The 26,478-nt window shown below is 39.2% G+C and overlaps 1 long non-coding RNA gene across 13 annotated transcripts in view; it reads right to left on the reverse strand.

Moving 5' to 3' along the window:
* The window catches only part of LOC126212898 (uncharacterized), a 1,289,673-nt gene that overhangs the window by 469,032 nt on the left and 794,163 nt on the right, over positions 1-26,478 (reverse strand). The gene's annotated exons all lie outside the window — the stretch shown is intronic.

Genomic DNA, 26,478 nt, shown 5'->3' on the forward strand with positions numbered 1-26,478 from the left:
AACCTGCACTTACCTTCCCTGGGATCGGTTTCTACCAATTTTTCCATTCTTGTGTAAATTATTTGTGACAATATCATGAATTATTAACCAGAACAAATTTTCACTCTGTAGCGGAGTGTATGCCATTAGGAAACTTCCTGAGTAAGGCTGTGGCTAAACAATGTCTCTGGAACACCCTTTCTTCCAGAAGTGTTAGTCCCACAGGTTTTGAATGAGAAGTTTGGAAGGTAGGAGATATACTGGCAGAGGTAAAGCTCTGAGAATGGCGAAGATCTCTGGTTTGAGCCCTGGTGCAGCGCACAGTTTTCATCTGCCAGGAAGTTTCATGAGTTATTAAACTGATAGTTTGTCTGTCTCATATATCTTGCACAGCACATGCAATAATTATATAATGGTTGGCGCTCTCAAACACATCAGTAATACTGGGCCAATGTTGTCTCAGGGTATATACGCTGACAAGGAAAGGGGGGGGGGGGGGGGGGCGACGGATTTTTTCCCAAATATCCCAGTTAAAAATAAACTTTCCCTGTGTTAAGTGACAATATACTTTTCCTTGGCGCTGCCCAACTGACAAATCCTTTGAATTGTAAAGGTATTGTATACAAGCGTAGAACTTCCCGGTACTTCAGCAAAAAATAACTTGTTTTGGAAAAATATTTGATGCGCAGCACCATGTGCAGCGCATATTTTCAAATTACAAAAGTATAAATACGAATTCCACCAATTAAAGCACGGTATCTTTCGAAGCACGAAAACGAGATTGCGATGAGCCATTGCCACCAATCATAGCTCAAGTTACAGTACTCCCCAACCAATGACAGCAGATATTCAGAGCACAGGACTTGTGTTGTAGTCGGCCACTAGCAACATCACTGTTAAGTAGAGTGAATATGCAAATAGGAAAAGTTAATGGTTTAAATTAATATACATTCAGTATAGCTACATGAAAAGATAAGCTATCACCTACAATATACCAGTCATCGAAAGCTTTTTGCCTTTTTTTTAAGATACGATGGATCCTTTGACAAGCACTCCAACTTTTTCATAGAAAAGCCAATTACATGGAAAATTGCTCAAGATTTCACCTCGAACTGCTTTTGAAGGATAATTTTACTTTTTGCCACCGTTATTGCATAATTTGTAATCTATGACAGAAATAAAACAGATATGAAAAACTAAGCTTGTCCTTTTTTAGTGTGTTACCTTTCAAGATATATCAAACACAAATATGCTGATTGGTTGGTTGGTTGGCTGGTTAGGGGGAAAGGACCAAACAACAAGATCATCAGTCCCATCGGATAGGTGAAGGGTGGGGATGTCGGCCATCCCCTTTTATAAGGAACCATCCCAGCATCTGCCTGAAGCGATTTAGGGAAATCATGGGAAACCTAGCCAATGGCCTTGCTGCAGTCATAACACCGGTTCCTGTCAGGTCACCGAAGTTAAGCACTTTCGGGCTTGGCTAGTACTCGGATGGGTGACCATCTGGTCTGCCAAGCCCTGTGGGCAAGCGAGGTGCACTCAGTCCTTGTGAGGCAAACTGAGGAGCTACTTGATTGACAAGTAGTGGCTCAATCTCGTAAACTGATATACGGCCGGCAGAGCGAAGTGCTGACCACGTGCCCCTCCATATCCGCATCCAGTGACGCCTGTGGGCTGAGGATGGCACGGCGGCCGTTCGGTACCGTTGAGCCTTCTGAGGCCTGTTCGGAGAGTTTTTTTATGGAAAACCTAAATCAGAATGGCCAGACGCAGGCCTGAACTGTCGTCCTGCCGAATGGGAGACCAGTGTGCTAAACACTGTAAGGTGTTACTCAGTCTAATATGCTGGAAATATTTAAATAATGGCATAAATTGCTAGTCTTCTAGATTCAAAATTTTTCTACACGGCTGTCCCTCAAAGTGTTAAGTTTTGAGTGACAGTCAAACGTTCTGTGATTTAAGAAATTAATCACAGATTCTCACATGCGATGTAAGTCATCTTGCATAATAGGAAATTTACTTCGTAAATCATGCTTCTCAAACCACCATCCTCAATATTTTCCCATGACCTGTTATAAAAGTAAACTGTTGTGACATCATACTCATTGAAAGCAGTTTGTTGTTACAATATATAACACAGTCTTCATCCTAAAGCCTTCAACACATTTTGCTGTTGGCAGACACTTGTGTGTGCACTTTGTTTTGTAGTAAATGGTGCACTTTCTTTGCAACTAAAATTTTATTTTGGTGTTATTCTCTCATTTATGTTTTCTTTCTGCAATACTATCCTGCTGTAGTGGGCCAAAGTAAAATTTTTGTTACGAATATCAGTTCTTACTCGTCAAAATTACAAAAATTTAACTGGAAACTAAAACAATGAAAAATTATCAGAAATCTTAAAGATTCCTGTATTCTCCCCAGATTTCCCAGTTAGCCTGGGGTATATACACCCTGTGTCTATCCAGCAGCCTTGTTTCAACTTCAGTCTTTCACTGTAGCAGACATGATATGAAACTGCATCCATACAGCTTCTCTGCGATAGCTATAAGGAACACAAGTAATATTTATTCCTTGAGAAAAGCTTTCAATACCCAATATTGCATAAATTAGTCTTTATTGTGGACAACTGGTTTTGACGGTTCTAACTGTCATCCTCTGGTCTTCAAAAAATGTTTGTTATGAAACATGTTCCACTGTGAGCTTGTACCTTATGCCACACTGTCATTGCACTGCTTAAAATGCAGGACATTATACATAATTTTGTCAAAAATAAAACCATTTACAGTTAAAAAGCACCTCGTGCACAGGAGCACGTTTGCATAAGTAGTGCTCGCAGAGGCTTGTTAATTCTTGAAGCACATGATATACAGCAAAATGCACATCTGTTTATGTTTGCAGAAATGTTCCACACATTGTGGATCCACACTTCAGCCGAAGTATATGGTGCAACTACAGTTTAATGTATATTTTACATTTTAAGACTTAACGAGCCTCTGCGAGTGCTATGTATGTGAACATGCTCGTGTGCACAAGCTGCTTTTTTAACTGTAAACGGTTTTGTTTTCGAAAAATCTATGTATAATGTGCTGGGTTTTATCCATAAGCTACAAATTCACAATGGCACATGTTTCATCACAGACATTTCTTAAGACCAGAAAACGACAGCTCCAACTGTTGAAACCGACTGTCAACAATACAGACTAACTTATGTGATCTTTGCTAATGAAAGCTTTTTCCCCCTCACAAAACACAGACTGTGTCATCCAAGTTCTCAACATGAAAGAATTCAGTCAATATTCACATTACTGCATTGCATACTCGACAGTCAATGTTTCAGAATACTTACAAACTGCACTTCTTTGACAAATGTCTGGACTGATGGAAGTGGTACAACTTCATCTCATTGGCCAGGTATCTGAAAGCGGAAAAAAAGGTCACTCAATTATCTGTCCTCTTTTCTTTATTTCCTCTTTTTTTTCCCTTTAAATTAGTTTTATTCGTACAGCCATCTTACAAACGGTGTTTTTGTTCTTTTTTTTCTCTTTCTTTAAAAAACAAAAAATCAACATTTCACAATATTATAAGGGCATTTAGATATGAAGTTACAAATTCTCTTACACAGTGTTCAATGGGTACAGTGGATAAGAATGACTGTTGTTATTGTCAAAAGTATGATCATATGGTGCATAAAGTGAAACTTGAGACTGGATTGAGGACTTTTTGGTAGGGAGAACATAGCGTATGATCTCGGATGGAGAGTCATCGTCAGATGTAAAGTAACTTCGGGTATGCCCCAGGGAAGTTTGTTGGGACCCTTGCTATATGTGTTGTACATTAATGACCTTTTAGACAATATTAATATAACAATGGAAATAATCAATTATTGATAATACAATGTAATGCCACTGGCTCTGAAAGCTTGCAAAAGTCAAATCCTTTTGTGTGTGTGTTCCCCTGCCGCCATTTGGTGAGTAGGCAATATTAATAGTAACATCAGACTTTTTGCAGATGCTGCAGTTACCTATCTTGGAGTACTGTCTGAAAGAAGCTGCATAAATATTCAGTGAGATCTTGACGAGCTTGCAAAGAGGTGTAAAGATTGGAAACTTGCTTTAAAGGTTCAGAAGTGTAAAATTTTGCACTTCACAAAATGAAAAAAATGTAGAATCCTACGACTATACATCAGTGAGTTACTGTTGGGAATCAGCCAGCTCATACAAATACCTGGGTGCAACACTTTTTACGGATATGAAATGGAATAATCACAAAGGTTCAGTCACGGGTAAAGCAGATGGCAGGATCCTGGGGAAGTTAATCAGTCTACAAAGGAGATTGCTTGCAAATCACTCGTGCAACTGGTTCTAGAATATTGATCAAGTGTGTGGGGTCCGTACCAGAAAGGACTAACGAGGGATAATGAATGTGTACAGAGAAGGGCAGCACAAATGGTCACAGATTTGTTTAATCCACGGGAGTGTGTCACAGAGATACACAAGGAGCTGAAATGGCAGACTCTTGAGGATATACATAAACTATCCCAAGAAAATCTATTAAGAATGCTTCAAGAACCAGCTATAAATGATAACTCTAGCGATATACTACAACCCGCTATGTATTGCTCACACAAGGATCGTGAGGATAAGATTAGAATAATTACTGCATGCACAGAGGCATTAAAACAGCAATTCTTCCCATGCTGCTTATGTGAATGGAACAGGAAGAAACCCTAATAACTGATACAATGGGACATGCCCTCTGTCGTGCACCTCACCATGGTATGCGGAGTGTAGATGTCGATGTAGATGTCGATGACAAGTACGACACCCAGTAGTCTGATTGGCAGCATTTAATTGTTGAAATATTCTTCTTCTATTGCATAGGTTTCTTCCATCTCATTTTACACTAAAAAACCTGATCTTACAGGACTGAATATTTTAGTTGCTCTGATAAAGGCACTGGCATATCTAAGGCAAGGCTTATCATTCTCATAACAAGCCAGCTGGTAACTCACCACTGCACAGATATTTATTTATATTCAAATAATATCACATCACATCCAATACAGATTAAGCGTGGAATTTACCAAGGAGACTCAATAAGTCGTTTCTGGTTCTGCCTTGCTCCGAACCCACTATCCAACATGCTAAATAATACAAATTATGGATACAATATTTCTGGAACATTCCAACACAAAATCACACATTTGCTATACATGGATGATCTAAAACTACTGGCAGCAACCAATCAACAACTCAACCAATTACTAAAGATAACAGAGTATTCAGCAATGATATAAATATGGCCTTTGGAACAGACAAATGTAAGAAAATAGCATAGTCACGGGAAAACACACTAAACAAGAAGATTACATATTGGATAACCACAGCGACTGCATAGAAGCGATGAAAAAAACAGATGCCTATAAATATCTAGGATACAGACAAAAAATAGGAATAGATAATACAAATATTAAAGAAGAACTAAAAGAAAAATATAGACAAAGACTAACAAAAATACTGAAAACAGAATTGACAGCAAGAAACAAGACCAAAGCTATAAATACCTATGCCATACCAATATTGACCTACTCATTTGGAGTAGTGAAATGGAGTAACACAGACCTAGAAGCACTCAATACACTTACACGATTACAATGCCACAAATATAGAATACATCACATACATTCAGCAACAGAAAGATTCACATTAAGCAGAAAGGAAGGAGGAAGGGGATTTATTGACATAAAAAACCTACATTATGGACAGGTAGACAATTTAAGAAAATTCTTTATACAACGAGCAGAAACTAGCAAAATACACAAAGCAATCACTCATATAAATACATCGGATACACCACTACAATTTTATAACCACCTCTACAACCCTTTAGATCACATAATATCAATAGATACGAAGAAAGTAAATTGGAAAAAGAAAACACTACATGGCAAGCACCCCGTATCATCTAACACAGCCACACATAGATCAAGACGCATCCAACACATGGCTAAGAAAAGGCAATATATACAGTGAGACAGAAGGATTCATGATTGGAATACAGGATCAAACAATAAACACCAGATATTACAGCAAGCATATTATTAAAGATCCCAATACCACAACAGATAAATGCAGTCTTTGCAAACAACAAATAGAAACAGTAGGTCACATCACAAGCGGATGTACAATACTAGTAAATACAGAATACCCCAGAAGACATGACAATGTAGCAAAAATAATACATCAACAACTTGCCATACAACATAAACTAATAAAACAACACGTTCCCACATACAAGTATGCACCACAAAATGTACTGGAGAATGATGAATACAAATTATACTGGAACAGAACCATTATAACAGATAAAACAACACCACATAACAAACCTCACATCATACTCACAAACAAAAAGAAGAAATTAACACCACTAATCGAAATATTCATACCCAATACAACAAATATACAGAAGAAAACAGGAGAAAAAATTGAAAAATCCATCCAACTGGCTGAGGAAGTCAAGGACATGTGGAATCAGGATAAAGTTGACATTATACCAATTATACTATCAACTACAGGAGTCATACCACACAATATCCACCAGTACATCAACGCAATACAGCTACATCCAAACTTATATATACAACTACAGAAATCTGTAATTATTGATACCTGTTCAATTACCCGGAAGTTCCTAAATGCAATGTAACATGTACCGTACAGTTAAAAGGAAGTCACGCTTGATCAAGATCCGTGTCACTTTCCATTTTTAACTAGACATGTCTGAGAAAGAAAAGAAATAATAATAATAATAATAGTAATTATAATGACAAGAACTTTATTCATCATCTTATGATACAAGGATAATTTTGCTTAATTCATGAGTTCGTAACAAATGGCTACACATATGGACACTTTTTACAACAAACTTTGATACAATAAGGCACAGGTCTAAAAGTAATTTACTTGTAGGTGAGCCTTCATTTGAAGGAAGAGAGCCTTTCACCTTAACAGCTAAGATGTGTATCAACAATATAAGGAAAATACAGATTACTAGTCACTAAAAATACAACACATTGAGTTACAGACAGGACAGACATAATAAAAAGACACTTTAAACCAAAGCCTTCTTTGTTTTTAAAAAGGAAGACAACCCCCCCCCCCTCCCACACACACACACACAGTGAATGAATGACTGTGTATGTGTGTTTAATTTTCTGAATAAGGCTTTGGCAGAAAGGTAATGCTTCACGTCCTTTTGTTGTGACTGTTGACAACTCAACATGTCTTCTTTATGGTGAGCAGCGATCTATCTTTTCCTCATATTGTTGTTATTCCAGCCTGAAGTTTCCACTGTTTGATTTCAACTGAGATCTAATTTATTACATTAGTTATTTAAGAAATAACTTAAAAACTTAAAACTAATACTGGATAATAAAGCGTTTCTATTAAATGATGCTGAAAGTACATAATGAGGCCTATACGAAAATGCCTTTATTCAGTGCGAAACCGAGATACTCATCCAGTGGCTAATGTGGGTTGGCAATAAATATTCTTTGTAGTTTGGCTTTAAATTTTGCAGTGGAGAGTGATCTGACTGAACTGACAAGCATCAATCCTGCATCTAGTAGGTTTCTCTGATAAAGTGCAGTTTGGTGGCTTATAAGATGAAACTGATGTATGTTTCTGGTATTATGCTTGTTCAGGACAGTGTTTACATTTAGACTAAGAGCTTGGGGCAACATAATCGGTTTAAAAGTATATACTGACCAGCAAGAATATTATGATCATGAACCTACTATCAATATAAACCCATCCAGGCAATAGCAGCGTCACCTGGTGAGGAATGACTGTTGGTGAGACACATGCATGGTGCATTGTAGTATCAGTGAAAATGCTGTCCGTGTATAGAATGGGGAAGACCCATGACCTTTCTGAATTTCACCAAGGGCAGATTGTGATGGCCTGCAGGCTCAACATAAGCATTTCAGAAACGGCACCACTTGTTGGGTGCTTAAGCAGTGCTGTGATGAGTGTCTTCAACAGGTGGTGAAACTAACTACAGGCATCATGGGGTTGGATGACCACCCCTCAGTAGAGATGTCGGACAGTGTAGGCTGGGCAGACTGTGGCGGAATGAACATCGGAATTTAATGCTGGGCTGTGTGTGTGTGTGTGTGTGTGTGTGTGTGTGTGTGTGTGTGTGTGTGTGTGAACACACAGTGCACAGAACACTTCTAATGATGGGACGCGGCAGCTGACAATCCGGGCATATGCCAATCTTGACACCACGACATTGGCAAGTGTGACTGCAATGGGCGCGAATCTGTTGTCCTCCAGGGGAACAGCTCCTCGATACCTGTACCGCAGGATCCAACAAGTTGGCTGCACCTCCATTATGCTATGGGCATCCACAGGTCCAGTGGAGCTCGTGCGAGGCACCACGATGGCCGAGGAGTGTCGTACACTGGTTGCACATGTACACTCCTTCAGCACAATCGTGCAGAGTGTAATGGTACTTGAATTATGTAACCATTACGGCAGCTCACCTGAACCTCTCGATACCAGCATTATTCTACTGTGTTTCTGTAAAGTAGTTAACATATTTCTGAGACAGCATTCAGATTCGATTTCATTAATGTAGAGGTACTTTGATACGTTGATACGTTTATGTTGCAATGATATTATTCTTATGTGTATTCTTTCTTTTGTCACTATGATCTTTGACGTACTTGTAAGTCATGATTTTTGGGCGCGTAAGCGATTATCAGTTAGTTAGAGTGTCGGACCTTGAGAAAGTCAAATCTTGGACGTCATGTTGAAAAGACGTACACTCCTGGAAATGGAAAAAAGAACACATTGACACCGGTGTGTCAGACCCACCATACTTGCTCCGGACACTGCAAGAGGGCTGTAGAAGCAATGATCACACGCACGGCACAGCGGACACACCAGGAACCGCGGTGTTGGCCGTCGAATGGCGCTAGCTGCGCAGCATTTGTGCACCGCCGCCGTCAGTGTCAGCCAGTTTGCCGTGGCATACGGAGCTCCATCGCAGTCTTTAACACTGGTAGCATGCCGCGACAGCATGGACGTGAACCGTATGTGCAGTTGACGGACTTTGAGCGAGGGCGTATAGTGGGCATGCGGGAGGCCGGGTGGACGTACCGCCGAATTGCTCAACACGTGGGGCGTGAGGTCTCCACAGTACATCGATGTTGTCGCCAGTGGTCGGCGGAAGGTGCACGTGCCCGTCGACCTGGGACCGGACCGCAGCGACGCACGGATGCACGCCAAGACCGTAGGATCCTACGCAGTGCCGTAGGGGACCGCACCGCCACTTCCCAGCAAATTAGGGACACTGTTGCTCCTGGGGTATCGGCGAGGACCATTCGCAACCGTCTCCATGAAGCTGGGCTACGGTCCCGCACACCGTTAGGCCGTCTTCCGCTCACGCCCCAACATCGTGCAGCCCGCCTCCAGTGGTGTCGCGACAGGCGTGAATGGAGGGACGAATGGAGACGTGTCGTCTTCAGCGATGAGAGTCGCTTCTGCCTTGGTGCCAATAATGGTCGTATGTGTGTTTGGCGCCGTGCAGGTGAGCGCCACAATCAGGACTGCATACGACCGAGGCACACAGGGCCAACACCCGGCATCATGGTGTGGGGAGCGATCTCCTACACTGGCCGTACACCACTGGTGATCGTCGAGGGGACACTGAATAGTGCACGGTACATCCAAACCGTCATCGAACCCATCGTTCTACCATTCCTAGACCGGCAAGGGAACTTGCTGTTCCAACAGGACAATGCACATCCGCATGTATCCCGTGCCACCCAACGTGCTCTAGAAGGTGTAAGTCAACTACCCTGGCCAGCAAGATCTCCAGATCTGTCCCCCATTGAGCATGTTTGGGACTGGATGAAGCGTCGTCTCATGCGGTCTGCACGTCCAGCACGAACGCTGGTCCAACTGAGGCGCCAGGTGGAAATGCATCTCTACGATCGTCTCCATGGGAGAATAGCAGCCTGCATTGCTGCGAAAGGTGGATATACACTGTACTAGTGCCGACATTGTGCATGCTCTGTTGTCTGTGTCTATGTGCCTGTGGTTCTGTCAGTGTGATCATGTGATGTATCTGACCCCAGGAATGTGTCAATAAAGTTTCCCCTTCCTGGGACAATGAATTCATGGTGTTCTTATATCAATTTCCAGGAGTGTATATTGTTGTCAGCTTATAAAATGTGAACAGTGAGGAAGATGTTTTCAAGTATGTTTTGTATTGTGAAGTGATGTTTTGTGTGTTAGAGATATTGCAACAAACGCAATAAAAAGGAAGTGTAACTTAAATTCAGAGTGCTGATTATTTTTTACATCATCATTGTGCTAACTTTCAAAGGTTTAATCTTCGAAGAATGGTTTGTGAAACACATCTATAAAACTTTTGGATATAGCAGAATAAAACCTAGGCATCTTTGCATCCGAGCTTGGAATCACCACCACCTAGATTTTCGACAATTGAGTCACGATTTTACAATGAGACCAGCGTGGGAAATACGAAAAGATAAGTGCCTAGTTTATTCATTATTACATGAAATGACTTTATTAACTGTGCTCCAATGACACCTGCCACATAATAACTTTGTTGTTGCCCGAAAATGCAGTATTTAGCAGCGTGAGCAACACCACAATCATTATTAAATTTTGACCTTTGTTGTGGTAGGGTTGTTAGAAGAGCCATATTTCAACAAGATAATGTGCCATGTTACAACACCAGGAGTGTGATGGTGTGGTTCAAGGAACACAGTGGCGAGTTCCAATTGGTATGCTGGCTCCCTAAATAGCCAAACCTGAACTCGATTGAACACATCTGGGAAGTGATTGGAAGTGGCATCAGAGCTCATTGCACTTCTCCCCAGAATTTACAGGAATTAGGTGACCTGTGTGTCCATATGGGTTGTCAGCTCCCTTCACAGACCAGCCAATGCCGCACTGCTTCCGTGCCGTGATGCGTCACTGCTGTTATCCGTGCCCGAGCTGATCGTACAGGGTATTTGGTAGGTGGCTATAACGTTGTGGCTGATCAGTGTACAAATTTATAACAGTTAATATCCCAGCTATAGGGTATTGAACACAGCACGAGTCTCTTAGTTCTGCACCACAAATTATTCTTACAGCCTTCTACTCCAACTTTAAAAGCTTATGAAGATTTGCTCGTGTTTGGCATCCCATACTTCTAATCGATACTTTATACTAGAATACATTGACATATGATAAGCAGACAATACGTGCGTATTGTTTCGGTATTTGCTCTACATATTTATTGCAAATACATTTTAAGCCAGTTTACTTCCCAGTGAGTGAACATATGTATCCCAGTGTTGTTACTCCCATGATTTTGATATATATTGCTTTGATGGCAATATCAGTTCCACAGCACAGCTGAATTTCAAAATATGTCTTGTGGGATTAAAATCCATTACTGCTGTTATCTTGTGTTGACAATGAGAGTACTTTCATTTAAATACTGAACTATATAATTTGTAATACAGTTTCATAGTGATCTTTATGCCTGCACACAATGGATGTAGCATCAGTATACAGAACTAGTTTTGAATTTGGGGAGCAGTATTTTGTCATTTACATAAAAAAAAATCAACAAACGAAGGCAGCAAAGTACAAAGCCGAGGGTACCCTGTATTACATATCAGTGCACACAGATCTGTGTGTGCCACTCATCATTCTTAAGAGTGAAAACTGATTTTTGTGAGATCAGATTTTCTAAGACTAAAAAGAAGATATAAGATGTAGACTGGCAACGGCAAGGAAAGCGTTTCTGAAGAAGAGAAATTTGTTAACATCCAGTATAGATTCAAATGTCAGGAAGTTGTTTCTGAAAGTATTTGTATGGAGTGTAGCCATGTATGGAAGTGAAACATGGACAGTAAATAGTTTGGACAAGAAGAGATAGAAGCTTTCGAAATGTGGTGCTACAGAAGAATGCTGAAGATTAGATGGGTAGATCACATAACTAATGAGGAGGTATCAAATAGAATTGGAGAGAAGAGAAATTTGTGGCACAACTTGACTAGGAGAAGGGATCAGTTGGTGCGGCATATTCTAAGGCATCAAGGGATCATCAATTTAGTATTGGAGGGCAGCATGGAGGGTAAAAGTCGTAGCGGGAGACCAAGAGATGAATGCACTAAACAGATTCAGAAGGATGAAGGTTGCAGTAGGTACTGGGAGGCGATGAAGATAGCACAGGATAGAGTGGCATGGAGAGCTGCATCAAACAAGTCTCAAGACTGAAGACCACAACAACAACAACAACAACAACAACAACAACAAGACTGAACAATTATCAGCATAATTACCCAGCAATTTTCCCTGAGTGTTTACTATCTCTCTCTATAAGCAACTGATGGAGATTAGCTAAAACATTATCTGTACTTGCAGATGGAGGTCTGTCTATATCCAAAATTGTGTGTCCTTTCACAACTACAGTTAATTGCAGAAAGTTCAGTGTCACCTTCAACACTTAAAGAACTTACGTCTTTGGGGCCCTAATTTTTGCCACTTTTGCAACATCACCTTAAGGCTTGATCTCCCTGTTAAATGACGAGCAGAAATGCTTTGTTAATGGGTGCATAATAAGGTTCTTTTTTGGTACACCTGTGCTCTGTTATACCTGAAACATCTGGCTTATTAACACATGCTATGATGTTCAAATCTTTGTGCTTACTTCCTCAGCTTGTAAAGTTTTGGAGGATAATCTTGAAAGTGTATTTGGATTGGTGGATCATATCTGCAGATTTAATTCCAACTTGTGTGTTATCTAAATTTGCATAGTCACCACATTTTTTGATTTTTTATTTTTTGTTTGTAGCCATAAATATCCTCATTAAGCTTATCAGATGTACATGTCAAACTGGGAAGAGGACACAAAACGGCCACACACAATAATAATAAAAAGAAAGATTCCAAAGGAGTTCCTGACAGCTAAATGTAAAAGCCATTTGTTTTTGGATATATTACATCCAAAAGCTTAAGAAGGCTGTTAGTTTAGTATCTTCAAGGCATAATGCTGCTCCACTGAGCATCACAATAAACAGCCTGAGATAGTAGAGTACTGTGATACTACCTAAGAAGAAATTGATGCACCTGGATGTGAAGTGCACAATTTACTCCACACAGCAGGTGCTCCAGAAGATGGACTCTCACTGTTCTGTGCCATCATTTATATTTCTCTGGTAAATACATAAGTGGAATATTCTACACTGACAGAAAATTGAATAATCACATTTTTGCTTAAAGGTCTGACACGTGTCCCAGATCAGACGAGAAAACAAAAGGTTACTGTCTTAGCTATAGCACACAAATATGCAGTGACTAAGAAGTGGGTGTGATGACTATGTACATTTGTTTAACTCCTGGATTAAGTAATTTACATCATTTCATTGCTGTGGCTCTTACTGTTATCCATTAATATCAGAATGTCAACAACTACTTTGTTACTTTAAAATCTTCGATATGTTAGCTGTGGCCGACACTTATAAATGTCAACATAAACCACTAACCCTGTGCTTGTAAGTGTCAGCTACACTTAATGTGCAAAACAAGAAAATTTTTGCAATTTATTTGAAAGTCCTAATTAAGTTTCCATTTTCATGCATGTTTATTTTTAAATATTAAAACTGATGAGAGTTTCATTTCTAGGCATCATCCTTGCACTGCAACTAAAAGTGCACCATGCATGACAGGTTCAATGTAATCTCTCCTGTCCACAAATTTGCACCTCACATGTTGCTATTGCACCAAATATGTCAATATAATACTACAGTTAATTTTCCATATATCTAAGCAAAACCAATTCATGTCCATCCAAGTGTATCTCATCTGTGCACCGCATCTTTCCCTTAACTTTAGTGTGCTTTACAATAAAATTCATACAGCAAGTTTTCTGAGTAAATTACCCATTCCATACCTACAGCTAATGCTTGTGTAACCCAGTGTGCCTTTCAGATGTGTTTACTTGTGTGTCAATACAAATGTCAGGTTTGGTTCTCAAGTGTGTCTTGAAATACATACCCCACATCAATTTTTAAGTACTTAGTCTCAGTTGCAAAATATGTTATGCACTATCAGTGCCATTTCACTGCAAAAATTTTAAATCATGCTGGGGATATACGGATAACAAAGTTTCCGCATTTCTCAGAAATTTAATTTTAGTTGCTTCAGCCAATGAGAACTAGGGAACAAAGTCTTACACGGCCCTGTTCTGTGTGCAGTGGTCTCATGGTAATAACCAGATAGCAGCATTTTTACACTTTATTCTTACTGAGCAAAAATACTTACTTGTATCTGATATTCCTTACCATTTCCAGGCGATTTTTGGGTCTGCAGTATTTTTATTCCAATTTCTACAAAGCCAAACGATTAAATGACTAGAAAGTTGTTTACGAATTCAGTTTTAATACATATTTAGCATAAGATATTAACTGTCTAAAGGATAATTGCTCAAACAGTAATTACCATTCTAGCTGTATCTTTTTAGCCAAGACTATTATAGATGCATATACTTTACTCTCAATGTTCTTAAGTCCCCCCTTAAAACATTGACTACCATGCTGCTGCCACCAGCGACAACAGCACAGCACGCTTAATGCTGTATACCTTACCTGGTGGTGAAACATGTCATTAACCATATCAGTAAACTTGTTAAATATAGAAAAACCACACCCAAGAAAGGCAGCAAGATAAACTCTCAGAGAATACTATAATCTAAAAATGTAAAATTACAACTAAATAAGCAATTTCCAATTATGTGTACCAAGCAAATTATGCTTTGAGTCAGTGATTTCTTTTGCCACAATTGATTAAGAAACATGCAAACTGAAGGACTAGTGAATAATCATACTTTACCTGTGAAAAGCAGCAAAGCCATTAGAGACAGCTATGTGCATAGTCCAGTTTATGTTGAAATTATCAACTCGGTATTTCAATTAAATTTTGTGAACTATAGGCAACACGATAAAGGAATCAAACGAAAAAAACACAAAATTAATTAATTTATTAACAATGCTCGGATTTCCACACCACCATAGAGGTACCAAGGTTGATGCGTTACTCACTTTTTTTACATGGCAAGTTTCCCCAGTAGGCCTATAAACCATGAAAAACACAAATAGCTACTTCTTGCTGTCTTCCCTTCTTTGGACTTTCACTTCAGAAACTCTGAAACATCCATTACAAAAATAGGTAACACCACTCACAAATCTCGATTCTGTCACTGCAATTCATAGCAATTTTACTGTAAAAATACTGACTATGGTCACTGATGTCATTTTGAACATTCAGAAATTTTCAAGTGTGAAGGAACATGTTACTGAAACAAAATATTAGAGCGATACTGAAGTTAGAATACAGTTACTACACAAATTCTGACCAACAAAAGTTACAAAGATTGCAACTTAAATACCGAAGCCATTTCTTATGATAATATGCTGTTACCACAAATAATCCTCATAGTTGTACTGAAAGAAACTTTACAGGGTAACACAGTGCATCACAATACTATAGGCACAAAGAAGGAAATTCTGTAGATTTACCAGACACTTTACTTTTCTTGCACATCATAAAATTATTATACGAAGTTACTTACCATCCATTGTCTGGAATATAAACTTTCCTTTCTCCTCTGCAAGCATGTGCTTTTGCAGCATGTGTTCTCAAATTTGCCAAGACGTTAAAAAAATTGCAGTCATCCTGCAGGTACTTCACAGTAACTTCCATATTTGGCTCTATATGCATACACAAGGAAAATGAAGGATACAAAGTTTTCCATAATTGAAATGCTTTATCGCACATGCAACACAAAATCTGGCATTGTACATACACCCACACGGCATCACAAAGAATGGCTTGGCTCAAAGAATATCTGGGGTTCAAAAACTACCAGCGATACTGGCTAGCGTGAGAGATGACCTCATGTCATGATATAACGTCATGATTCCTGAGGGCCTGCGAGCTGCTTCTGCAAAGGATGGCTAGCTTCAAAGAAATCCGTGGTTTGAAAACTGCCAGCGATATTGACTAGCGGGAGAGATGACGTCATGATCCCGGGATTACAGAAGTGTCAGATTCCAGCCGTCTGCTTTGACCCATGACATCATCAATATGGCAGAAATGGCTATTCTAAGCATCTCCAATATGGCACCTGTGATGTTACTACATACACATGGCAACAAACATGAAAATATGTATAAATAAGACAATAACATCTCCATCCAAAACTTCAATCAAATTAATGAGACAACTGCGGGAAATTGTGGGTTTTAGGGAGAGGTCAAGCTAAATATAAGAGGTTTTTTTAAAAAACCAAACAAACAAACACACACACACGAGAGGGCACCATGAAACACAACAAGACAACATCTACAAACACAACCAACTCATAAACACCGTGGCGTAATGACATCACCCATGACAACACCCATACGTCAATGCAGACAGGTGGAATCGGACGCTTCTGTTGACCCCACGATTCCTCAGGGCTTGCGAGCCGCTTGTCATTACACCTTCTACAGCCACAAGGCATTATACATAGCTATTTCAACTGGCACCGATGTCTCATTGGTTGGCCGTAAGAGCCAGTTAGTTGTAGCTACCGGTATGTAGATCTTTGACCGCTTCGTTATTATGATTTTCCCAGGAGCTATCTTGGTGTGTGTGTATGTGTTGTGCTTTTCTTAATTTCTCGCCGTACGTTCACCATGGCTGATGTTGCACAGACTGGTGGTGTAGCAGGCTTGTGTGACGTATGTGGGTGAAGCATCGCAAGAATATACAAGTAGAGCCTAGGAAAGAAATATTACATATTTATGATAAGCTGGTGACAGATGTAAACAAACACATGAAGAGACACAGTTCTGCTTCTGGAAAGGTAGGAGAAATGTTGGTTACCTCTCAGTCACCATTTAAATGCTGCGTGAACCTTAATGCAATAATGTAACACAACTGCCGTAACCAGATGGCTGGTTTATAGTCAAGTGTGCTATATTAGCAAAAATGTTATGGAGATATCACCAGTGTGAACGTCTGCAGTAGCCTCTCTGCATTGCAGACTGAGCAGAAACGTTCACGTATCACAAAAAGCCCACAAATGGGTCCAAGCTAAGGCTATAAAAGAAAGGGTTGAGAGGGTTAATTACTAGGCAAGTCATGGGAGGCGAATGCCAGAACTGCTGTAAAACTATTTGACAATTAACAGGTAACTAGTACACTTAAGCAAAGTAAAGTGTCACTTGTGGTGTAGGCCCTCTGGATAGATCGTTTACGAAGAGTTGGAGGTGCGGCCTTTCCCCTGAATTTTTAAAGTAGTTTCATGAAGCACAAATAACTTATTTTAGATATTTAAGTAATGCAGGCCCTAGTTTCTCACTGCACCTTCACTGTGTTGTTCCACATCCCTGAAGACTCTGCTTCATAATTGGCAGCATTAAACATGATGGATGAATAAGTGCATTAATTCTGTTTACACGTTCCTTTTCCATCACAGTATGATATTAAGATATTAAGCAAAAACCCATTTTCTTTGTTATTTAGATGACATGTACTGAGTACAATACATTTTGATGCTCTCAAGAGGGAAGAACTGATATACCACTTGGAGAGTGTTCACAACAAAAAATGGAGTTCAAAGAAATGACATTTAATTCTGTGGAAGGTGACGAAACTAAAGTGTACTGTATTGTATGTACATATTTGCCAGATAACTAATGTTGTACATTGTTTGTATGTGTAGGTCTTTCCAATGAGTTAATGATATGGTGCAGTAATCGTTATCAGGAGAAAGAAAACTGGCATTCTACGGATCGGAGCATGGAATGTCAGATCCCTTAACCGGGCAGGTAGGTTAGAAAATTTAAAAAGAGAAATGGATAGGTTAAAGTTAGATATAGTGAGAATTAGTGAAGTTCAGTGGCAGGAGGAACAAGACTTCTGGTCAGGTGAATACAGGGTTATAAATACAAAATCAAATAGGGGTAATGCAGGAGTAGGTTTAATAATGAATAAAAAAATAGGCGTGCGGGTAAGCAACTACAAACAGCATAGTGAACATATTATAGTGGCCAAGATAGACACGAAGCCCATGCCTACTAAAGTAGTACAAGTTTATATGCCAACTAGCTCTGCAGATGACGAAGAAATTGAAGAAATGTATGATGAGATAAAAGAAATTATCCAGGTAGTGAAGGGAGACGAAAATTTAATGGTCATGGGTGACTGGAATTTGACAGTAGGAAAAGGGAGAGAAGGAAACATAGTAGGTGAATACGAATTGGGGCTAAGAAATGAAAGAGGAAGCCGTCTGGTAGAATTTTGTGCAGAGCATAACTTAATCATAGCTAACACTTGGTTCAAGAATCATAAAAGAAGGTTGCATACATGGAAGAATCCTGGAGATACTAAAAGGTATCAGATAGATTATATAATGGTAAGACAGAGATTTAGGAACCAGGTTTTAAATTGTAAGACATTTCCAGGGGCAGATGTGGACTCTGACCACAATCTATTGGTTATGAACTGTAGATTAAAACTGAAGAAATTGCAAAAAGGTGGGAATTTAAGGAGATGGATAAACTGACTAAACCAGAGGTTGTACAGAGTTTCAGGGACAGCATAAGGGAACAAGTGACAGGAATGGGGGAAAGAAATACAGTAGAAGACGAATGGGTAGCTTTGAGAGATGAAGTAGTGAAGGCAGCAAAGGATCAAGTAGGTAAAAAGATGAGGGCTAGTAGAAACCATTGGGTAACAGAAGAAATATTGAATTTAATTGATGAAAGGAGAAAATACAAAAATGCAGTAAATGAAGCAGGCAAAAAGGAATACAAACGTCTCAAAAATGAGATCGACAGGAAGTGCAAAATGGCTAAGCAGGGATGGCTAGAGGACAAATGTAAGGATGTAGAGGCTTATCTCACTAGGGGTAAGATAGATACTGCCTACAGGAAAATTAAAGAGACCTCTGGAGAAAAGAGAACCACTTGTATGAATATCAAGAGCTCAGATGGAAACCCACTTCTAAGCAAAGAAAGGAAAGCAGAAAGCTGGAAGGAGTATATAGAGGGCCTATACAAGGGCGATGTACTTGAGGACAATATTATGGAAATTGAAGAGGATGAAGATGAAATGGGAGATACGATACTGGGTGAAGAGTTTGACAGAGCACTGAAAGACCTGAGTCGAAACAAGGCCCCGGGAATAGACAACATTACATTAGAACTACTGACGGCCTTGGGAGAGCCAGTCCTGAAAAAAGCTCTACCATCTGATGAGCAAGATGTACGAGACAGGCGAAATACCCTCAGACTTCAAGAAGAATATAATAATTCTAATCCCAAAGAAAGCAGGTGTTGACAGATGTGAAAATTACCAAACGATCAGTTTAATAAGCCACAGCTGCAAAATACTAACGCGAATTATTTACAGACGAATGGAAAAACTGGTAGAAGCCGACCTCGGGGAACATCAGTTTGGATTCTGTAGAAATGTTGGAACACGTGAGGCAATACTGACCTTACGACTTATCTTAAAAGAAAGATTAAGGAAAGGCAAACCTACGTTTCTAGCATTTGTAGACTTAGAGAAAGCTTTTGACAATGTTGACTGGAATACTCTCTTTCAAATTCTAAAGGTGGAAGGGGTAAAATACAGGGAGCGACAGGCTATTTACAATTTGAACAGAAACCAGATGGCAGTTACAAGAGTCGAGGGACATGAAAGGGAAGCAGTGGTTGGGTAGGGAATGAGACAGGGTTGTAGCCTCTCCCCAATGTTATTCAATCTGTATATTGAGGAAGCAGTAAAGGAAACGAAAGAAAAATTTGGAGTAGGTATTAAAATCCAGGGAAAAGAAATAAAAACTTTGAGGTTCGCCGATGACATTGTAATTCTCTCAGAGACAGCAAAGGACTTGGAAGAGCAGTTGAACAGAATGGACAGTGTCTTGAAAGGAGGATATAAGATGAACATCAACAAAAGTAAAACGAGGATAATGGAATGTAGTCGAATTAAGTCGGGTGATGCTGAGGGAATTAGATTAGGAAATGAGTCACTTAAAGTAGTAAAGCTTGTTTTGCTATTTGGGGAGCAAAATAACTGATGATGGTCAGAGTAGAGAGGATATAAAATGTAGACTGGCAATGGCAAGGAAAGCGTTTCTGAAGAAGAGAAATTTGTTAACATCGAGTATAGAAATAAGTGTGAGGAAGTCATTTCTGAGAGTATTTAAATGGAGTGAAACATGGACAATAAATAGTTTGGACAAGAAGAGAACAGAAGCTTTCGAAATGTGGTGCTACAGAAGAATGTTGAAGATTAGATGGGTAGATCACGTAACTAATGAGGAGGTATTGAATAGGATTGGGGAGAAGAGAAGTTTGTGGCACAACTTGACTAGAAGAAGGTATCGGTTGGTAGGACATGTCCTGAGGCATCAAGGGATCACAAATTTAGCATTGGAGGGCAGCGTGGAGGGTAAAAATCGTAGAGGGAGACCAAGAGATGAATACACTAAGCAGATTCAGAAGGATGTAGGTTGCAGTAGGTACTGGGAGATGAAGGGGCTTGCACAGGATAGATTAGCATGGAGAGCTGCATCAAACTAGTCTCAGGACTGAAGACCACAACAACAACAACAACAACAGTAATCGATAGTGTTTATGTTGAGTATTATTAATCTAAATACAGATAAGAAAGTATTTAGGGTAATCCATGACTTGCAATTTATTTTCAGGATATAACTTTAAACAAATCTACAGTGTCCGATAGACTTATTAAATTGTTAATCTGGATTTGCCCCAGCATGCTACATGTTTCTAAATTTTGTTGTGGTGACAGGCTGATCTGTGGTATAGCCCTAGGCTTAGGTTAGGTTAGGTTGGAAGTATGGCATAAAGCATTCTGACATGGATTGTATTTACATACCACACCCATTTTTAGATTATACAACACATGAATGGGGCAGACTGTCTCCATTACCACAATTTCTCCAGCACCTTGCTTATAATAATTATTAGAGAGCGGGTAATACTTGCTCAGGGTTATCTTGTGTGTGTTGTTGTGGTCTTCAGTCCTGAGACTGGTTTCATGCAGCTCTCCATGCTACTCTATCCTGTGCAAGCCCCTTCATCTCCCAGTACCTACTGCAACCTATATCCTTCTGAATCAGTTTAGTGCATTCATCTCTTGGTCTCCCTCTACGATTTTTACCCTCCACGCTGCCCTCTAATACTAAATTGGTTATCCCTTGATGCCTCAGAACGTGTCCTACCAACCGATTCCATCTTCTAGTCAAGTTGTGCCACAAACTTCTCCCCAATCCTATTCAATACCTCCTCATTAGTTACGTGATATACCCATCTAATCTTCAACATTCTTCTGTAGCACCACATTTCGAAAGCTTCTATTCTCTTCTTGTCCAAACTATTTATTGTCCATGTTTCACTCCATACAAATACTCTCAGAAACGACTTCCTCACACTTAAATCTATACTCGATGTTAACAAATTTCTCTTCTTCAGAAACGATTTCCTTGCCATTGCCAGTCTACATTTTATATCCTCTCTACTTCGACCATCATCAGTTATTTTGCTCCCCAAATAGCAAAACTCCTTTACTACTTTAAGTGACTCATTTCCTAATCTAATTCCCTCAGCATCACCCGACTTAATTCTACTACATTCCATTATCCTCGTTTTACATTTGTTGATGTTCATCTTATAGCCTCCTTTCAAGACACTGTCCATTCTGTTCAACTGTTCTTCCAAGTCCTTTGCTGTCTCAGAGAATTACAATATCATCGGCGAACCTCAAAGTTTTTATTTCTTCTCCCTGGATTTTAATACCAACTCCAAATTTTTCTTTTGTTTCCTTTACTGCTTGCTCAATATACAGATTGAATAACATCGGGGAGAGGCTACAACCCTGTCTCACTCCCTTCCCAACCACTGCTTCCCTTTCATGCCCCTCGACTCTTATAACTGCCACCTGGTTTCTGTACAAATTGTAAATAGCCTGTCGCTCCCTGTATTTTACCCCTTCCACCTTTAGAATTTGAAAGAGAGTATTCCAGTCAACATTGTCAAAAGCTTTCCCTAAGTCTACAAATGCTAGAAACATAGCTTTGCCTTTCCTTAATCTTTCTTCTAAGATAAGTCATAAGGTCAGTATTGCCTCATGTGTTCCAACATTTCTACGGAATCCAAACTGATCTTCCCCGAGGTCCGCTTCTATCAGTTTTTCCATTCATCTGTAAATAGTTCGCGTTAGTATTTTGCAGCTGTGGCTTATTAAACTGATAGTTCAGTAATTTTCACATCTGTCAACATCTGCTTTCTTTGGGATTAGAATTATTATATTCTTCTTGAAGTCTGAGGGTATTTCGCCTGTCTCATACATCTTGCTCACCAGATGGTAGAGTTTTGTCAGGACTGGCTCTCCCAAGGCCGTCAGTAGTTCTAATGGAATGTTTTCTACTCCCGGGGTCTTGTTTCAACTCAGGTCTTTCAGTGCTCTGTCAAACTCTTCACGCAGTATCATATCTCCCATTTCATCTTCATCTACATCCTCTTCCATTTCCATAATATTGTCCTCAAGTACATCGCCCTTGTATAGACCCTCTATATACTCCTTCCACCTTTCTGCTTTCCTTTCTTTGCTTAGAACTGGGTTTCCATCTGAGCTCTTGATATTCATACAAGTGGTTCTCTTTTCTCCAGAGGTCTCTTTAATTTTCCTGTAGGCAGTCTATCTATCTTAACCCTAGTGAGATAAGCCTCTACATCCTTACATTTGACCTCTAGCCATCCCTGCTTAGCCATTTTGCACTTCCTGTCAATCTCATTTTTGAGACGTTTGTATTCCTTTTTGCCTGCTTCATTTACTGCATTTTTGTATTTTCTCCTTTCATCAATTAAATTCAATATTTCTTCTGTTACCCAAGGATTTCTACTAGCCCTCGTCTTTTTACCTACTAGATCCTCTCCTGCCTTCACTACTTCATCTCTCAAAGCTACCCATTCTTTTTCTAATGTAGTTCTTTCCTCCATTCCTGTCAATTATTCCCTTATGCTCTTCCTGAAACTCTGTACAACCTCTGGTTTAGTCAGTTTATCCAGGTCCCATCTCCTTAAATTCCCACTTTTTTGCAGTTTCAGTTTTAATCTACAGTTCATAACCAACAGATTGTGGTCAGAGTCCACATCTGCCCCTGGAAATGTCTTACAATTTAAAACCTGGTTCCTAAATCTCTGTCTTACCATTATATAATCTATCTGAAACTTGTCAGTATCTCCAGGCTTCTTCCATGTATACAACCTTCTTTTATGATTCTTGAACCAAGTGTTAGCTATGATTAAGTTGTGCTCTGTGCAAAATTCTATCAGGCAGCTTCCTCTTTCATTTCTTAGCCCCAATCCATATTCACCTACTACGTTATCTTATGTATTTCAACTAAATTATTTTCTCAGAATAACACATAAATGCTGCACTTATGTTTGCGCTACTTATGCAGTGTAATTTTATTTTCGGAGTTCTTTCTGTGGAAGGAACAGATAGAAGCTGAAGAGAGCTTTCATTCTTAAGACCAAGGGAAAAACAGAAATGTGATTACCTCTGAAGATCTCGTAGAGTTAATTGCAAATGAAACAAATTACTGTTGGCCTCAGCAAGATAATAGTAACAAACAATTCAGAAAGAACTGGAGTAGCCAAACTATGTTTTTTTGCCATATCATTTTGAATGACGTGGAACAAGAAATTATATTTAGTAGAGTACCGGAGTAAAGACAAACTTCTGCGAAGCAATATTTTTGGAGAAGTAATGGCTAGAGACCACTATTCCAAATTACTATGAATGCTGCATTTCAACCATGATGTCGGTTCTACCAATGTTTGTTATACAAAATACAGAACATCGTCACTGATTTATTACAAAAAAAAATTTTGTCAGTCATTTCAGCCATTCCAAAGGCTGTGCGTAGACGAAAGTTTACTTTTTTTTTTAATAAAGGGTGGCTGTCTTTCAGACAATACATCCCATCAAAAAGAAACAGATTTGGAATAAAATCTTTTTTTCTCTGTGACTGTGAGACAGGATTTGTACAAGATTTAATTGTTTACATGGGATCATCTGCCCTGGTGGATACCAAAAATAAGGATACAGGAAAGTCAGGAGCGATAGTTGAAGCACTTGTAAAGCCCTATTTAGGAAAGGGCCATACCGTTCACATAGATAATTGGTATTTCAGTGCAGCTTTATTTAGAAAGCTACACAATAATTGCACAAATGTGTGCGGGACCATAAGAAAGAGAAGGAAAGGAATGCCTAAAACTGGTGAACGATTAAAATGAGGACAGGCAACCTGCCAATCGTGCAAAAATTTAATATTCAAAAAGTGGATGGATAAAAAAGAAGTCTATAAGCTTTCTACCATGCACTCAGATGAATTTGATACAGTAAAAGTTATCCAAAAACCTGTATGCATATTGGATTATAATAATTCAATGGGTGCAGTTGATAAAGCTGACACGGTTATAAGCACTGTGGAATCAACACTCAAATCTCAGCAATGGCATGGCAAACATTTGTTTCACTTGCTGGACATTTGTGTCTGGAATGCCTCTTGTCTTTATAAACACAAAAGGAAAGAACTGGTATCCATGGCAAAACTTCAATTGCAGTTAATTAGGGAGATACTGGAAGAGTATCATCGAAGCATAAAATATCAACACCAAACAGGCAATAATCATCCACTGAGCTTAACAGAAAGACACTTTTCTTCGGTTTACAAACCAGTAGGAAAAAACTGAAATAGAAGGTGTGTTGTTTGAAGTGCAAATGACAGAAAATGAGAATCTAAGTACAAGTGTAAAAATTGTAATGTGGGTTTGTGCGTTGAACCTTGTTTTCAAATTTATCATACTGAATTACATTATTAAGAATCTTTCAAATGATCCTAAATGGCTTTTCTTATAATACTTATAAAATCTCCAAATATATTGTTATGTAACACTTAAATACAGTAACCTGCACATCATCTTACTGACGTGCAATGTGCACAATTCGCGGCACGCTGCACCGATCAGTGGCACCAGCTCAGCGAAGCAGACTGCTGTAACAAAAGGGTTAATCGAACAACATGTAACAACCCAAATTATGCTATTGTGAGTTGGCACTTTCTTCCACCAGTCTCTTCAATTAGAAGTGATGCTGGCCCAGATGGAACCACACTCAGTTTTTCTTATAACATGTAAATTAATGAAGCTAAAAAAAAGATCTTTGTGGTGAGTCAGCAAAATATCACTGCTCAAAGCTCAGTGAGCAACTGTAAACCACCGAATCCTTCACCTACTGATGGAGTAAAATTACATCAAATGGAAGATCAAAGAAGAATATTGCAAGCCAAATCTATCACACAAAGACTGATTTTAACAAGAGAACAAACTTTCTAATGTTGTCCATTTTAAACACCAAAGGTAGCTATTTTTAAGGCAATCTTTATACATATTTTAGCATACAACCACTAATTTTAGGAACATAATTCACAGCAACATGTTTTTGGGGTCAAGCTGCCATCATCCGTCTTCAAAATTAATCCTACATAAAATGCACTTCAAAAACATTCAAAGTAAAAATAGAAAAACAAATAAAATTACTAAGCTACGAAGTCCTTGTCTTACTTGAAAAGTGGTAGCATCAGATTCCCTGCTTCCTTATCCATGTTAACACACATCCTTCGAAGTGCTGCTTTTAAGGCACCACTTATTTATAAACATGTGTGCAGCTCTGACGTGCACTGAGAGGCAGCTGGTGTGACTGATGTTTACTGCCTTACATAAACAATGTTTTGAAGAATATGCAGATAAGGATGCAGGGAATCTGGTGCTTCCAGTTTTAAAGTAAGATGATAGTCTCCATGTCTGAATAATCTTATATTTTGACCTCCAGTGCTTCTGAAGTGCATTATTATGTAGGGTTAACTTAGACAGCCTGATGATGAGAGCTCGACTCTCGAAACACATTGCTCTGGACTTGTTCCTAATATTGGTGACTGTATGCTAAAATATTTATAAACTGCGGAACCTTTTCACACCCAGCTGCATAGACAGACATTTCAGGAAAGACCTCATAAAGGCATTTGTTTGGAGTGATTTGCTGTACAGAATGAGATAAGAACACGAGCGCAGACCGAGACTGGAATACTTTGCCTAGATCATGGACAGTACCGACTGCACCACATACCACTCTCAAGATGAAGGCCCAAGAAAGAAAAGCTTTGTGCACTGCCGACAACCAACCTGACGATTGAAGAACTAAGAAGAAGAAGACAAACAACAGAACCACAATTTCATTGAGAAAATGAGTTGCAGTCAGGCCTTCTTACTGAGCTTATTGCGACTTGTATTCTAGTCGTAAGTACTGAAATATT

The sequence above is a fragment of the Schistocerca nitens genome, chromosome 11, assembly GCF_023898315.1.
Source record: "Schistocerca nitens isolate TAMUIC-IGC-003100 chromosome 11, iqSchNite1.1, whole genome shotgun sequence".
Classification (NCBI taxonomy): domain Eukaryota; kingdom Metazoa; phylum Arthropoda; class Insecta; order Orthoptera; family Acrididae; genus Schistocerca; species Schistocerca nitens.